A 17608-nucleotide genomic window follows, 5' to 3' on the forward strand; every position below is an offset into this window, starting at 1 on the left:
AGTTATACACTGTATGTTCACAGTGGGTGCGGCCCACTCACTATAACTAACAGCTGTAATAATGCCTTCTCTTATCGATTTGGTTAACTTGGCTTCCACTGCATCTTTAAGTGCATAAGGCACAGGCCAAAGTTTAGAAAATTTGGTAATGGCCCCCTGTGCAACATGTAGTTTAGCTTTGATGCCTTTTACTTTTCCAGGTTAGGTTGGAACACCTCAACCACAAAGCTCTCCTACACTCTCTGGTGCCATTCGGTTTACAAAAGACCACTCCAGTTTTAATCTTTCAATCCATTCTCTTCCCATTAAGGCTGGACCAGATCCTTTTACCACAAACAAGGTCAATTTATGACTGTTTCCCTTACATTTTACCACCACTTGGAGGAACCCTTTATCCTCCAGTGCTTGTTTACTGTAGGTTCTTAAATCACAACTGGTTTGTACAATTTTAACCTTTTAAAACCTGAGTTTATACAGTGCTTCTGATATAACAGATACAGCTACACCTGTATCAACCTCCATTTTCATTTGATTATCGTTTACCTGCACATAAACATGATAAGGTTTAATCACACTACTAGTCTCTATTTCAAACAGTTCCAGACCCTTGTCTTTACTGTCACTGTTTTTCACATCAGAGTCTGGTTTGGATGTGACCTTAAGTGTTTCAGATGAATAAAGCTCAAGATCTCTCGCCTCCTCTCATGAAGCTGTCTGGGTGTTGACCTTGGCATGCGGCATCCCATTTGATTCCTCCCGGTTACGTTCATCACTCTGCTTCACTGTCATCAGGTGAATGGTCCACTTGGGCTGTCTGGTGCCTTTCTTTTCCGGTCTGGAATGATCTACCTCTTCTTGTTGTGCGTGGTCTGCCGCTTCTTGTCGTGAGAGGCATGCCCTGGCAACGTCCCTTTTCTTGTTGCAGGAATCGAACTCTGACTCTTTAAAGTGGTGGTTGTCTGGCACGTGTCCTCTCCCTTTGCACCTGTAGCATGGTTTTTCACTTTCCTCTTTCTTGAGAACAGCTTTCTTGAAAACGGCGTTGGATTTCAGGGTCTTTTCCAACCACTGCTTTGCATTTTGCTTTGCGACTTCATGTGCAAGGCCCATTTCATAAGCTCCTGTTAACGTTAAGTCCTTTGTGTGGCTGGCATTCAACATTTTGTCCCACAGCTCATGGCTCATCTCTTAATGCAAGGTCCAAAAATGCTTCAGAATTGCACATTGAAGCTAGCTTTCTAGACTTGCCATGAATTCATTGACAGACTCACCTTCTCTTTGCCTTGGAGTGTTAAATTATATCATTCAGCAATAAAGTTGCTTTTGGCACAAAGTGGGTGCACATAAGACTTATTACATATAGTGGTAGACTTAGTATAGACTAAGACTATAGACTATAGACTGGTATAGAATAGACTTATTACATACATGTAATACTATATTACATATAGTATTACATAGACTTATTACATATACTTATTACACTTATAACATGCAGTGGGGTAAAAAAGTATTTAGTCAGTCCCTGATTGTGCAAGTTCTCATACTTAGAAAGATGAGAGAGGTCTGTAATTTTCAACATATTTCTACACTTTAACTATGAGAGACAAAATGAGAAAAAAAAATCCAGACAATCACATTGTAAGATTTTTAAAGAATTTATTTGTAAATTATGATGGAAAATAAGCATTTGGTCGAATTAACGCACCACGAAACATCGCGCTGACGGGCAGGCGTGCACGATGCAGGTGCGACGGTTCGTGCACGCGACAGTGTCTTTCAAGCAGGAACACAGTGTAAGGTGCTGCAGCTGCTCGCACTATGGGACAAGCTACACCACATCGCGCTGCTGATGTGGAGGAAAATAAAATAAAAAGCAGCTGTATAATTAGTGAATATCACTGGGTTGATATAAATAATACATAAAAGGGGATGCAATACAGAACCCTGCGGGTCAAATAACCCTAGTTAAAAAAAATGCCATTCAGGGGATTTGAACCCACACACTCTGATTACTAGACAGAAACTTTACCACTGCACCACAATCACTATCTCATAACAAGAGTGTGAAATGGTTAAAATCAACAAGCAGATAAACATATTTTCAAAAAAGGAAAAAAAGCGCTGTGATAAACGACCAAATGGCGTTTGGTATGACGTATTTCTGCTGATACGTGACTGAAAGTGCTGTATTTGTCATACTGTTGGCCTGTCATATGGTCCTGTGGCACGTCACTCACTGTCCTCTCAGACAGACGTGACGTTCAGATCGCCTGCTGCATGTCCACATGAACTGGCAGTCCCTTCCAGCTGGAACAGCCTGTCAATGTTCGCGCAGCCTGTCGCAGAAACAATATATGTTTATATGTATTTCGATGTGAGGACAGCAAGAATACACAAATGGGTGTCCGTCAAAACATGATGCATGTTCTGCTCTTCTGATGTCCAGGACCAGTGTTGTCAAAAGCTGCCATGCCACCGTCCATTTGCACACAGACCAAGGTGTCACTCTGTGATCAGATGAGAGGGGCCTCTCCTGCGGGGGGAGGCAGACATCCCATAATAGACAGATATTATGGTCACGTAACCTGGAGTGCTGAGCCGCCCATCTTGAAAGATTGAAATGTTGCAGTGGTCTCTCGCTGTCAGTGGAAAATGCATGCTCCCCCTTTATGTGACTCAAGCACACATTCATTAAAAATGGTCTTTTCTCACAAAGTTTTGTCTTTTTGGTATATTTCATACTTACTTGGTATACTGAATGTGATAGGTAGTGATTTCCAGTCCAACAGATATTTTGGGGACCCTTTTCAGTGCAACTCTTGAGTTAATGCTTTCTTATTAGCACTGTACACAAAATCAGGAACATTTAATTCTGACTTTTTTTTTTATATGGTGAAGGGAGGGGGACGATCTGCATGAAGATTTAGCAAATGAGACCTTATTCACCTGAACACTGTTACTGTAATGTGCAATGCACATATTATTGAAATTGAAATGTTTGTACATGGGCATTTATAATACAGTTTTTAATCATTTTGCTGGCAATCCAAGCAAAGCAAGTGCAGGTGCCACTGGCCACCTTCCCTGTCTTCTTTATGAAACACACCCAAACTTTGTGTGGAAGGTTGTGTATGTTCATAGAAGGGGTGCAGTCTGCTTTGAAAAAGCAGTAAACAGAATCGGGATGGATGTTAATACACTTCCTTCAACCACTTTCAAAGTATGAGTCGGCTTTTACTTCTCTGCAGTCTGTAAGGAGCCTTGTCTGCAGGTCCCTCTCCTCTCCCCTGATGCATTTCTTGCTCCTCTCCTAAATAAGATAAAAGTATATAATATAATAAAGACATTATTTGACTTCATTTGTTGCATGTCAGACAGAAAGTGTGGCCAATTATACATAATGTGTAAAAAAAAAAATGGAAATAGGAATAACATAAGACATGAATTGATTTCATTGTTTCATTCATTGCATGAGAGACAGAAAGTGTGACCAATTATACATAGTGTGTAAATAATTTTGATCGGCTGTTACCGATCAAGGCCGATACGATCAAGTGCATATTTGGATCATGCCCAAAATAAGAATATAGGTCTAATGTATAGGACTATTTTTGCATTAAAACTTAATGATGAAAACAAAAAACATGCATTCAAATAAAGACATTAGAATAAACTGCCAACTTTTGTTTTATTACTCTGACTTTGTTCTACCAGCAAGCTTCTTTTTTTTCCATGTTTCATGTTGCTCAGGTTACAGCCTACAGAACGTTGAGAATGTAAAATACAGCCCTCATTCTATGGGGTTAAAATTGTCTCAATATTTGTAAATGCACACAGGGTGATCTACAAATAATCATTGATTTGCAAATGTGTTCAGATATCCACAAATGCAAATTTCATATTTGTAACTTGTAAATTGGTCTTTGCAAATAATGTTGTATTTGCAAATATAAAACTTAATTTGTAAAAAAAAAAAAAAAAATTACATTTGTAAAACTGGAAATTGTATTTGTGAATTGAGTTTCAGCATTTGTGGATCACCAGTTACATGCATTCATTGCTTTCCTCTGTGACGTAATTTTGAGACATTCTTTTCGCGAAATCCACAGATCCACAAACAAATGCCTACTGATTCACAAATATACACTCACGCACACTGGATATCCACTAGATGGCAGTGTGGTTCCATTCATTACACAGCAGTCTATTTAGATCTCTCAGAGCCATTTCACTCATTTTGACTTCTGATATGAGCTGGACAGACATGGACTACATTAGATGATGGCGACTGCTCTCCTTGTCCGTCCAGCTCATATCAGAAGTCAAAATGAGTTTACGTCACAGAGGAAAGCAAAAACAAAAATAAACAAAACTGTGTTTCACTTTGAAGTTAGTAATTCCGACTGGACTCATTATTCTAACTTGACTCATCAGAGAGCTGCGCAGCGTTTGGAGCTGTGTGAACAGAACGGTGGACGATTCTCGTTTCATTCTCGCAACAAGACAGGAGTCCCAGTTAGTAACTTTAATGCGCACAAACATGACTCACGATTGACATATTCAGAGATGAAAGTGGTGAGAAAAAAAAAAAAAAAAAAAAACTGAAACCCAAAATTACCCCCAACACCACCTATACGAAAATGTTTGAATTCTAGAAGCTCTGAAATGGAATCTGGTACTATTCCAGATGATAAACTGTGTGAGTGAGTGCAGCATCCATTTAGTGAGAAAAAACAAAACAACTTTCCTTATTTAAATTCGTTCCAGTAGTATTCTGCTCTTACTAGGATGCAGCAGTTTTCTAGTTTGGCAGACAGTTCTGGAGGAAATCACTGAAGAAATTAACACATTAAAAATATGGTTTGACTGAAACAAACTGTCATTAAACTTAAATAAGACAGGGATGAAATGGAGGTGTAAGAGACACTAGGTGTTCACGATCGATCGGTGCACCTCTACTCTTACATGTTTATGCAGTCATCAGTTTTGCACCAGCCGGAAAACTTTAACTTAAATTTGACTTAAACTGGTCAAACAGCGCTGTCTGTTTAGTGTTAAACTTCTCTTAATCACTTTGAATTAACTTCTTCAACTGCAGTGACGACTGTTCGAAGCGTGTCATTAACTGTATTTATATTTATGATATCTTCTGTAAGTTGACAAGCTTCCTACTAGTGTCAGTCACGACACACACGTGACAAAAAAAGAAGAACAAAAAATTATATATATATATATATATATATATATATATACACACACACACACACACACACACAGTTGGTTTGGGCACCCCTGATAATTTTCATGATTTTCCTTTATAAATCATTGGTTGTCTGGATCAGAAATTTCAGTTAAATATATCATATAGCACTAATTATTGGAACACAAAATTAGTTTGGTGAGCTCAGTGACCCTTGACCTCCTTACACAGGTGAATCCAATCATGAGAAAGAGTATTTAAGGTGGCCATTTACAAATGTTTACCCTCTTTGCTTCTAATGAGTGGCAACATGGGAGCCCCCAAACACCTCGCAAATGACCTGAAAACAAAGATTGTTCAACATCATGGTTTAGGGGAAGGATACAAAAAGCTATCTCAGAGATTTCAGCTGTCAGTTTCTACTGTGAGGAACATAGTGAGGAAATGGAAGCCCGCAGGCACAGTACTAGTTAAGGCCTGAAGTGGCAGGCCAAGAAAAATCTCAGATAAGCTGAAGCGAAGGATGGTGAGAACAGTCATAGTCAACCCACAGACCTGCTCCAAAGACCTACAACATGATTTTGCCGCATATAGTGTCTCTGTGCATTGTTCATCTATACAGCACACTTTGCACAAAGAGATGCTGTATGATGCTGTAATGCAGAGGAAGACTTTTCTGCGTACACGCCACAAACAGAGTTGCTTGAGGTATGCTAAAGCCTTTTGGACAAGCCAGCTTCATTTTGGAATAAGGTGCTGTGGACTGATGAAACTAAACTTGAGTTATTTGGACATAACAAAGGGAGGTATGCATTTGGACGTGGTTCCATCATGCTGTGGGGCTGTGTGGCCAGTGCAGGGACTGGGAATCTTGTTAAAGTTGAGGGTCGAATGGATTCCAGTCAATATCAGCAAATTCTTGAGAACAATGTTCATGAATCAGCGACAAAGTTGACGTTGCGCCGGGGCTGGATCTTTCAACAAGACCACAACCATACATACTGCTCAAAATCTACTAAGGCATTTATGCAGAGGAACAAGTACAATGTTCTGGAATGGCCATCTCAGTCCCCAGACCTGAATATTATTAAAAATCTGTGGTGTGATTTTTAAGCAGGCTGTCTATGCTCGGAAACCAACAAACCTGAATGAATGAATGAATGAATCAGAGGCGATTGCTCTAAGACTGCAAGGGAAGCTCAGCTTAGCCTAAAATGTCAAAATATAAGTGATCAAATATATACTGTTGTGTGTACATGTCATTGACTAAATATGACCTTTTGTTCAGAATCAGCTTCTTATCACTTCTTGGAGCTTCTTGGAGCGCCTTGGGGCAACTGTTTGTTGTGATTTGGCGCTATATAAGAAAAAAGTTGATTGATTGATTGATCACTGGTAACGACGCGGCTTTCCTCTCTCTCAAACCCGCAGCTTTACAGTGCTTTAAACAGTGTGGACGCTGAGCGTCCACAGAGTTCAATAGCGACACAAAGAGTGCAGCGAAACGAGCCAAGTCATTGGATAAATGCTGGGCTTTGTCCCACCCATCGGATGCTCAGCGTGTCTGGGGGTCTATGGAGCAGTGGGCTGTCCTCGGCTGGCCCGGATGCTCAACTTCTGCGTGATGATTGGATGATCTGTCTGAGGCTGAATCTCTTTTTGATTGACAGTGAAATAAGCGAATCAGCGATCTTTTGGTGTAAACATCTGTGGGAGCATTTTTTAATTTTCATTCTGTTCTGAGTTGAACCGGAGACTTTCCTAATCCTCTTAGCAGCATTTTCTTTGTTAAAAATGACTAGTGACAAATCGAGCTTCTATTTCTGGTGATTTTTTGTTTTTTTGTAGCTGCTTGTGTTTGGAGACTGACTTCTATCACTCTTTCTGATTTCTATCGCAGTTTCTGTCCCTACCGAGCAGCGGGTGCTGCTGAGCTCCTCCACCGTCACAAAGCACTCACAGGCGGACACACTTCACACTAGCCTCGCGCCAGTCCCAGTTAGTGAGCTAGCTAGGTAGCAAGCTGCACATAATGGCAGACAATTTGAATGTTGTGGACCGGATTTTGGCGAAGCCATTTGATAGTCTTCCTTACGAAGAAAAACTTAGAGTTAAACAGCAGGGCAGATCAACTCCTCAGATTAATTTGGTGCAAAAGTTGGGGAAAGTAACAGGTCTTTTCAGCTGTCCTGGTATGACAAAGTGAGCTGGCTGACTGGAAGTGCTGTAACAAATAAAATGTACTGTTGGCCATGCCTCTTGATGAAACCATCTCAGGGATGTGTTGTCTGGTCAAAAGTGGGTTTTGGAGATCTGTCCAACTTTGACAGGGCATACAAAAGGCATGAAAAAAGCAATGAACATGTGAGTGCATGTGCAAGGTTAAGTTGCCTGGGCAGAGTCAGGGTTGAGCATGCAATCAATGAAGGCGCTCGCATTCAAGTGGCAAAACATAATGAAGCAGTTAAACAAAACAGAGCTTTCCTAAACCGCCTTACTGACTTCCTTGCTTGGCCATCAGGAGCTGTCATTTAGGGGGCATGATGAGAGTGTTGAATCATCCAACAAGGGGAATTACAGGGAGTTTAATGAAACATTAGCTAAATATGACTCTGTCCTGGCCACATAATTCCAGTCATCAGCTGTGTTTTCTGGTATGTCCCATGCAATCCAAAATGACTTGATCTCTGTTCTTTCAGCCACTGTTTCTGATGAGATCAAGGATGAAATCCAGGCTGCTCCCTTTTTTGCATGGCAGGTGGATGAAACAACTGATATAGCTTGCCATGCTCAACTCTGTCATTGTTCGCTATGTGGATAGGGCAGGTAAAATTCAGAAGCGCTTTATTGGATTTTTTGATGTTTCTGGGGGATGAGATGCTCAGTCTGTTTTTGAAGTCTTGAATGAGAACATGCAGGGCTACAATTTCAGGGAGAAACTTGTGGCGCAAACCTATGATGGGGCTGCTGTCATGGCTTCAGCTCTCAATGGTTTGCAGGCCAAAGTTAAAGCAATAGCCCCCAGTGCAATGTTTGTGCACTGCTATGCACAAGGACTGAATCTGGTTCTGTCTCAGGGGGCTAAATGCTTATCTGAGTGCAGAATATTTTTTGCATCACTCTCTGGGTTTGCCACATTTTTCTCAAAATCCACAAAGAGGATGTCTTTTCTTGAGTCTGCAGGCTGCTCAAGGTTGCCCAGAAATGCTCCTACTGGATGGAATTTCACATCACGGATAGTGAGCACTGTGGCAAACAATTATGATGCCCTCCTGCAAACCTTTGAGATGATCATTGCAGATAAGTCCATGGATGATGACACATTAGACTGTGCCAAAGGCCTTCTGATGAAACTGGAGGATTTTGAGTTTGTGTTCATGTTGTACACATATGAACAAATCTTCTCTGAGACTGATGTGGTGTTTGACATTGTCCAGCAGAGAGCTATGGATGTTCTGTACTGCAAGAAAAGAATTGAGACTCTTCTTCCTTTTGTCAAAGAGAAGAGGTCAGAGGGGGCTTTCCAAGCTGTTTATGCCAAAGCAGCAGATCTCACATCAGACCCACAAACTGAGCCCATGAGAAAACGCTGTCAGTCACAACTACAGGATCCCAAGGAGCGCTACAGAAATCTGTACATGGCCATCCTAGACAATCTCACAGAGCAGCTACCTCGGCATTTTGCAAATTTGGAAAGTCTGCGCTTCTTGGAATTGGTCAATCCAGGGAAATTTGATGAGATGAGACAAATGTTTCCAGAGGAGGCTTTTCAGAGTGTCCTGAAAAGTTTTGGCCAGTTCTTTGATTAGGGAGACTGAGGTCTGAACTTCAAGTCCTATATTCAAACCAGGACTTGCAGGGCAACACGGGAAAGCTATGTGATTTCTTGCTGTTTCTGAAAGACATGGAGTTGGACAGTGCAATGCCTCAGGTGTACAAACTATTGTCATTAGTGGCAACGATTGGAGCTACATCTGCAGGTGTAGACAGGAGCTTCTCCTGTTTAAAGCGGCTCAAGTCTTAACACCTGCAACACCATGGGCCAAGGCTGTTTAAGCAGCCTAGCTCTGCTGGCCATTGAGAGGACACTAGTCAAGTCCCTGGAAAAGACGCCTTGTTGGTACGACAGGGTCACAGATCATTTTCTTGAGAAGGAACGGAGGGTAGAATTTACGTATAAATAAACCGACACATTTTATGATGTAGGCCGAAATTGAGCTTCCCCTCCTTGAAAGACCAGCATCCGCCACTGGAATGAATGAATGAATGAATTTATTTGGCATACAGTTCAACAACAAAAAAGTTCAGATCTTCAATTTCTCAAAAAGCAAAATTCCTCTCAAGTTATAACTGGAGTCCCTCAGTTTAAACAGATCCTGGACATGTTGTGGCAGCAATTTATTTTTAACTTTACACATAATTTGTATTGTAATGTAGTCAACCAAGTCCCAGAATGTTAGAATATGTAAACAAGCAAACAATGGATTCGTTGGCTCGCAATATGATTTGTTATAAATAATTCTTCTACCTTTCATTTCCAACAAAAATACTGGATTAGTATTAGTTTTATATGTGTTTCCCATACCGCAATGCAGTAGGTAATATAAGGAATGAGCAATGAATGATATAAAATCATTAATGAGTGTTGGGAAATGAAATCTCGCGCTTTATGCAAAATTGCAATGACTTTTGACATTTTAGATTGAACAAAATTAATATGTTCTTAACACGCACAGTTTATCATCAATAACAACAAATTTTGTATTAGTTACAGTTTCAAGTTCAATATCATTTAATGATAAATTTCTGCAGGAATTCCCGGACTTGTTTCCAAATATGATACACTTTGTTTTACCATAGTGGATCAAAGCAATGTTTAAACTCCTGTAGCTCCTTCTCCATCATGCCCAAGGTCTGTCCCAAGTGATCCCCACTAGAAAATGACATATCATCTGCAATCAAAATACAACTGATGGACTTAGAAACCAAACATATGTCAGAAGAAACAACAACAGCCCAGGAACTGAACTCTGGGGCACCCCACAAGTGATCTTCATGAGCTCAGAATCTGTCCCCACCAATATGTACACACTGATACCTATTGTTTAAATAACTAATAATCCAATAGTGTGCCAATTCCCTGATACCTCTGTAATTTGCCCAGTAGCACAGTATGGTCTACAGTGTCAAATGTTTTCTGTAAATCAAAAATACCCCTACAGTATGTTGCTTATTTTCAATTGCATTTGTAATCTTCTCAACAAAATCAATCACAGCCAGTGAAGTAGTGCGATTTTTTTTTCTGAAACCATATTGCTGTTTGCTAAGTATGTGATGTTTATTTATGAAATCATTTAACCTCTTTAAAAATACCTTTTCCAAAATTTTTCCAAATTATGGCAGGAGTGAGATTGGCCTGTAATTTGAAAAGACATGTTTGTCACCAGTTTTAAACAGCGGTATCACTTTAGCTAATTTCATTCTGGAAGGAAATTTCTCAGTCATTAGTGACAAGTTACAAATACACATGAAAGGTTAACAACACAATCAGTAATGTTTTTTTCATATCGGTTTAATGTGGGAGAGGGTGAGATGGAGACAGACGATCCACTGTGACGACACCCAAACAGGAGCAGCCAGAAGACAAAAAGAGACTCTTGTGACTGTTTCTACTTTTTTTTTCTTTGAAACGCTTATTACAAAATTGTGATATTTGTTCTTCTGCGCAGCTATGCATGTTCTTTTACATCTTACTGTTTTCACACTACTATAAACACATTGAGTCTGATCTGTTGACAGCAGCGGGGACATCTGTGCAAGTTAAACCCTTCCTCATATACATTGCTGAAACTGCAAGTGTGACGCCTACAGATATGTATGGTCACAAATTTTGAATTATTATATTTTATTTGTTTTTTTGTATGAAAAGACTAGCCCACTGAATGTGTTTCCTAAGGAGAGTGTCAGAGTGTAGGTCTCTAATTCTACCACAAGAGGGAGTATCCCCTTGCATGAGCGCGGTTGTGGTGTGCGCTGACGTTCCCCAGACAGCTACGAGCCCGCCATGAAGAAACACACAAGTGACTCCTGTCTCTTCTTCCCTGTCAATACAGGTTAGTATAGTGTGTCAAACAACCACAATTCGAGTTAAACGATTGTTAAAAACCCGTGGAGTGTATAGATGAAGTTTTACAAGGTCTGTCCAAAAAGTAACGGACCTTTTTATTTTTTTCAAAAACTATATGGATTTGAATCACGTGTGATTGCATCAGCCAAGCTTGAACCTTCGTGCGCATGCATGAGTTTTTTCACGCCTGTCGGTTGTGTCATTCGCCTCTGAGCAGGCTTTGAGTGAGCACTGGTCCACCCCCCTCGTCGGATTTTTATTGTGAGGAAAATGTCTGAACGATTTGGAGCTTTGCTGCATCAAATTTTTCCAGAAACTGTGAGAAACAGCCAGGTGGACACCATTCGCTAAATTCAGATGGCTTTCAGGGACGATTTTATGGGGATCACACAGATTGAAGAGTGTTACAGCCGGTTTAAAGACCGCCCACAGCGGCTGAGGGCGCGCTGCGTTCCGAGCGGCGATCGACAGGCTCAAACGACCAGATCATTTCCAAACTGAACGCTGTGTTGATCCGGGACGTCGTCTGACTACCACAGAAATGGCAGAAGACGTGGACATCTTTTTCGACAAGACTTTTTCGGCACATTCCACTGTTACAGGAGTTTTTGTCATGGAAAGAGGAGCGGAGGAATGCGCCACCATGCCACAATCGAACAGGACAAAACCACAGGAATTCACGCTTCAGGACGGAGCTGCATGGCGCAAAGCAACGCCTTGATGAAGCCTCGCAGGACATGTTCTGGCATGTCCAGCTAATTTACAATTTCTCGGATAGTCACACGACTGAAAAGCCACCGAAAGCTGTCTGAAAGCCGTCCTGTGAGACCAACATGGAGGTGGTTTTGTGCCGCGCCATTCGCGGCACGGTGGCGCATTCCTCCGCTCCTCTTTCCATGACAAAAACTCCTGTAACAGTGGAATGTGCCAAAAAAGTCTTGATTTCCACGTGTTCTGCCATTTCTGTGGTAGTCAGACGATGTCCCAGATCAACACAGCGTTCAGTTTGGAAATGATCTGGTCATTTGAGCCTGTCGATCGCCGCTCGGAACGCGGCGCGCTCTCAGCCGCTGTGGGCGGTCTTTAAACCGGCTGTAACACTCATCAATCTGTGTGATCCCCATAAAATCGTCCCTGAAAGTCATCTGAATTTAGCGAATGGTGTCCACCCGGCTGTCTCTCACAGTTTCTGGAAAAATTTGATGCAGCAAAGCTCCAAATCATTCAGACATTTCCCTGACAATGAAAATCCGACGAGGGGGGTGGACCAGTGCTCACTCAAAGCCTGCCCACAGGTGAATGACGCAACCGACAGGCGTGAAAAAACTCATGCATGTGCACGAAGGTTCAAGCTTGGCTGATGCAATCACACGTGATTCAAATCCATATAGTTTTTGAAAAAAATAAAAAGTTCTGTTACTTTTTGGACAGACCTCGTAGATGTAGGAATAGTGATGCAAACAGTGTGATAAGCTTAAAGAGAACTTGCTCCGCTCTCCCCCATTAGGAACAATGGCACAAAATGGCGGTCTACCAATGGTTTTATTAGGCCTTGTAGTGCTCCTGTACATATTTTCGTTTGCTTTTGTGAGTGACGGTATTTTAGAGTTGCAGTGTGAATTATTTTGCTTATGTGAATGTTCAAGCTTACCGTTTTGGGTCCAGTTAAAAGAGCACATAAACACGATATTAGTATTGTGGTTAATGTGTACAGTATGAGTGTGTGTTTGACCGGGCAGTTACAGTGTAGTCAAGTCTATTGAAGATGTCAAAAACATAAGAAAAACATGATTCAAGATGTTAAAACCATAAGAAAAACATGATTGTTTTGGTTAAAGCAGTGGAATTGTAATTGAGTACACAAGTATGTTTTCTTTATTTATATTTTATTTCAAGCCATATTAAGAATATGAGACAGTAATTTGAGTTTGAGAATTTATAAAGTATGTTTAACAAGTAAAACAGTTTTGTGAAGAACTGAATAAAGTAAAGGGAATTGTGAGATTCTGTTTAATAAAAGACAGCTACGAGCCCGCCATGAAGAAACACACAAGTGACTCCTATCTCTTCTTCCCTGTCAATAAAGGACGTTTTTATTTTCTGTGATCAGGTCACTCAACCTGAGGCCTGTAACAGAATTTTGGAGGCACCTGTTATGTGTCGGACGCGGGCGGAGGACCGACCAGCGTTTGAAGGACCCAGTATAAAATAAGCAGAGCACGGTACAAAGGATAACTGAATTTAATAACACAACAGTGATGTGTTACAATACAAACAAATGAGTGCGCGGTCTGCGAGGTGGAGATACGGTGCACTCCTAGCAGCACAAATGGTCCAGAGAGACCACTCAAAGGTGTACATAAACAGCAAACACTTCCTGGCTTAATCACTAATCAGCTTCCCACCCTGCAGGCATGGAACACCCAGTTCACATTCTTCACTGCAGTGGAAGCTGATTAAACGACTAACATAACAGCTCAATATAATAAGGTGTGAGGGACACCACATTTACTGACTGTACTGATGTTACAGCCACACAGCCACTCAGTCCTAAACGCAAGCCACCTGGAAGGAAAAACAAAAGACAGAACAGAAGACAGAAACAAAAGGCAGCCAGGCACCCCCAGCCATACAACAGCACCCCACCCTCACGGGAAGCCTCCCGGCGACCACACAAACCTGGCCCAGGAAAAACACCCCCCTCCAGGGACCATGGCTGGAAACAGTATCTGCATTCATCTTCCAACTGAATCTTCATTTAACAGAACTGTTGACGTCTTCACCTCTGACTGCATCTTTGCCTTTGTTTCTGTCAATCAATTTGCACAGGTGTGGCCAGGAGTTCTTAAACCTGTGCGGTCAGCCTTTGTCCAACCTTGTGTAAAGTCTGATTAGTCATAAAACAAAAAAGACAAACCCAAACAACCAAACCACCCCCCCCCTCCCCGGAGGACCGTCCCATCAAACCCCAGGAAGAGGAGAAAAGAAAAACACAACCCAAACTTAAGTTTGTAAACAAAAAACACTAACCCCCCCCGCCCCCCCCCGATGACATGTAGGGACCAACACCCCCCAGAGGACATCCCGCCAGCTCCAGGAGTAATAACCACAGCCGAGGTCCCTCTGGGATCCAAAGTCACCCACGGGGACTCCCAGCGCCTCCCAGAGGACCGTTCCATCAAACCCCAGGAGACGCCCCCCCTCATGACCAACGGACCCAGCCCCGGCCGTCTATGGCTAGATGGACCCACAGCCCTTTCCCCCCCAGAGGACACCACAGTCACACCCTGAGGGCAGAAACTGGGGGGAAAACAAAAAGAAAAAAAAAACATACAAACAAAACAACCCCAACCCCACCCCCTCGGCGCAGTGGAAACTGGAAGCACATCCAGCGTCACCAACCATGACTATACCCCAGAAGTCACCCAGGAGGAGTGGAACAGCAGCAATGGCAGACGGCACAAAACGGCGCCACCCCTCCGACTTCCAAACCAGCCACCAGCTGCGGGTATATTCCACTGCCCCAAACCTCAGCCACGCCGATGGCAGACGGCTCAAAGGCGCGCTGAAGCCAGAGGTGGAACAGGGAATCAACAAAAACAAAAAAAACAACAACACCCCGAACCCCCCCCTACCAGGTGCAGAGGTTACCTGGGAAACGCCCAGCATAACCAAACTGCACCACTCCAGCAACGCCGACAACCTACGGCTCACACGGCTGGAGCCAGAGGAGAAGAGAGGGAATAAAAAAAAAATACCCCAACCCCCCCCCCCCCCTCCTTCCGGGTGCAGAGGTTACCTGGGAAACGCCCAGCATAACCAAACTGCACCACTCCAGCAACGCCGACACGTACAGCTCACACGGCTGGAGCCAGAGGAGAAGAGAGGGCATAACAAAAACAAAAAAAGAAAAAACAAAAAACAACCCAATTACCCCCCCATCACCCCCCAGAGGACCGTCCCATCAAACCCTGGGAGGTGAAACCAAAAGAAATAAAAAGAAAGACTAACAGACTAACATAAAGTTACTTGGGTCCTTTTTTATGCTCCAGACAGACTGCAGGGTCACAACCCCAGAACACTAATAGTGTAAAACATCCCACACAAAAACCAACTCAAAAAACACCCACAAAAAATGAACCAACACAAAACTAATCAGTGACTTATACCGTTAAGCTCAAACAAATGGAACACACCTGTTCCACCTTAAGAGCATTAACGGTAATGTGACTCAGTCACCAACAGAGGGAGCCAAAGTGCTGAAAATAAAAACCCCTTTGGTAACAGAGAAAACAACTCATGCTGCTTTTCCTGTGCGCAGCTATGTGTAACACACAACCAAAATGTGCTTCAACTAAATTACGCCGGAGCTGACACAACAGATGCAGTAGCTATCTTAACCCGGGGAAACGGGGCTACAACTGTAACAACAGGAAGCACAGCGACCCGTGCCACAGAGCTCCGCCGTGCGCGTTCACCCATTACAGACCCACTCATGCAGCTCCCGTTTTACCTCTTATCCGGTCGGAGTGTGACGCGAAACCGTCGCTAGTCACACTCCACCACGACCCACGGATAAGGCAACAAACACAGGAACACGGCTGCAAGAGAGCTCAAATCAGTATTCAATAATGGGTTCTTCGACCCGCACCATCCGGGCGGAGAGCACCCGCAACTGATCTGGATAACTTCTGAACGTCTGCTGCCGCCTTACCGGCGCGGTACCGTCTCTGCTACTGCTGGGTCCGTGATGTATGGCCAGAGACTACTGTTATGTGTCGGACGCGGGCGGAGGACCGACCAGCGTTTGAAGGACCCAGTATAAAATAAGCAGAGCACGGTACAAAGGATAACTGAATTTAATAACATAACAGTGATGTGCTACAATACAAACAAATGAGTGCGTGGTCTGCGAGGTGGAGATACGGTGCGCTCCTAGCAGCACAAATGGTCTGGAGCCAGAAACAGTTCGGACCCAAGGACCCCGCCGACACCCCCCAGGTGACCGCGACAAACCAAGTCTGTGAAAGAAGAAACCATCATGTGAGTCCACACTCCACACACAGAGAGACCACTCAAAGGTGTACATAAACAGCAAACACTCCCTGGCTTAATCACTAATCAGCTTCCCACCCTGCAGGCATGGAACACCCAGTTCACATTCTTCACTGCAGTGGAAGCTGATTAAACGACTAACATAACAGCTCAATATAATAAGGTGTGAGGGACACCACATTTACTGACTGTACTAATGTTAGTCACAAAACCTACTGTACCTCAGGAAGTGTGCTGACGAGCGTGAGACCTCACCCCCTCCTCTTTCACAGACCATGGCATCAAAACCTGGTATGGTCTCTGCATCCAAGATGATGAGATGGCTCTTGAGACGACGATCTCACCCGTCTGGTCACAAGGTCGAGTCTCTGGCAAATACACACTGTGTACTCCAGACTTAAATGCAACCATGCCCCAATCCATGTAGATGCACCACAGCTGTGAGTCCTGATGAGCTGCACATAACAAGCTTCAGGTGATCAGGGTGAGGTCCTGATAACTCAGCCACACAGCCACTCAGTCCTAAACGCAAGCCACCTGGAAGGAAAAACAAAAGACAGAACAGAAGACAGAAACAAAAGGCAGCCAGGCACCCCCAGCCATACAACAGCACCACTGGGATCAGCGTCATATGCGAAGCGATGCTGATCCATTAACCCACGAACCCAAGGCAGACATCACAGGACCGGCGTGTTGGAGCGGCAGGTGTATGACTGAGGCAGCCACGGGACCACAGAGTGCGAGGGGATCCACAGCTGGAGGAGTGCAGCACTGCTTGCTCAAAGGTCACAGTACTGTGAACCACTGCTAACAGAAAGAATACAACATGGGAGACGTTGAAAGGAATGAACTGGTGTGGAAGATAACGCAGAGTCTGCACACACTGACAGCAGAGGAATTCTATGAAATGGTGAAAGCCCTCTCACCAGTACCAGATTTGGATCCTGTAAGTGCAGTAAGGGGCAATGAGAAGGGTTGTGTTGACTACCTTATGTACCTACCTGAATTGTAAAATGCTGCTTGATCTAGAGGACCAGGGAGTTTCTCATTTGTTGTGTTTGAGAGATGTGGTCGCTGACCTTACTGCTAGACGAGTTACTGAAGTTAGTCGACCTGTAGAAGTAGAGGATGAGGTTGCTACACAGATGTCATCACCTTTCTCTACCACAGAAGCTCAGCAGAGTAACACAGAAAGTAATTCAGCCGACATACTTACTAGTGAG

General features: G+C 43.1%; 1 long non-coding RNA gene across 1 annotated transcript; it reads right to left on the minus strand.

The window, feature by feature from the left end:
* Positions 1 to 13420: 13420 nt before the first annotated feature.
* Positions 13421 to 17112, minus strand: LOC117526902. The gene is made up of 2 exons (XR_004565382.1): positions 16999 to 17112; positions 13421 to 13480 (listed from the first exon to the last, which is right to left on the minus strand). It is a non-coding gene; the product is annotated as an uncharacterized LOC117526902 (long non-coding RNA).
* Positions 17113 to 17608: the final 496 nt, after the last annotated feature.

The sequence above is a fragment of the Thalassophryne amazonica genome, chromosome 15, assembly GCF_902500255.1.
Source record: "Thalassophryne amazonica chromosome 15, fThaAma1.1, whole genome shotgun sequence".
Lineage (NCBI taxonomy): Eukaryota > Metazoa > Chordata > Actinopteri > Batrachoidiformes > Batrachoididae > Thalassophryne > Thalassophryne amazonica.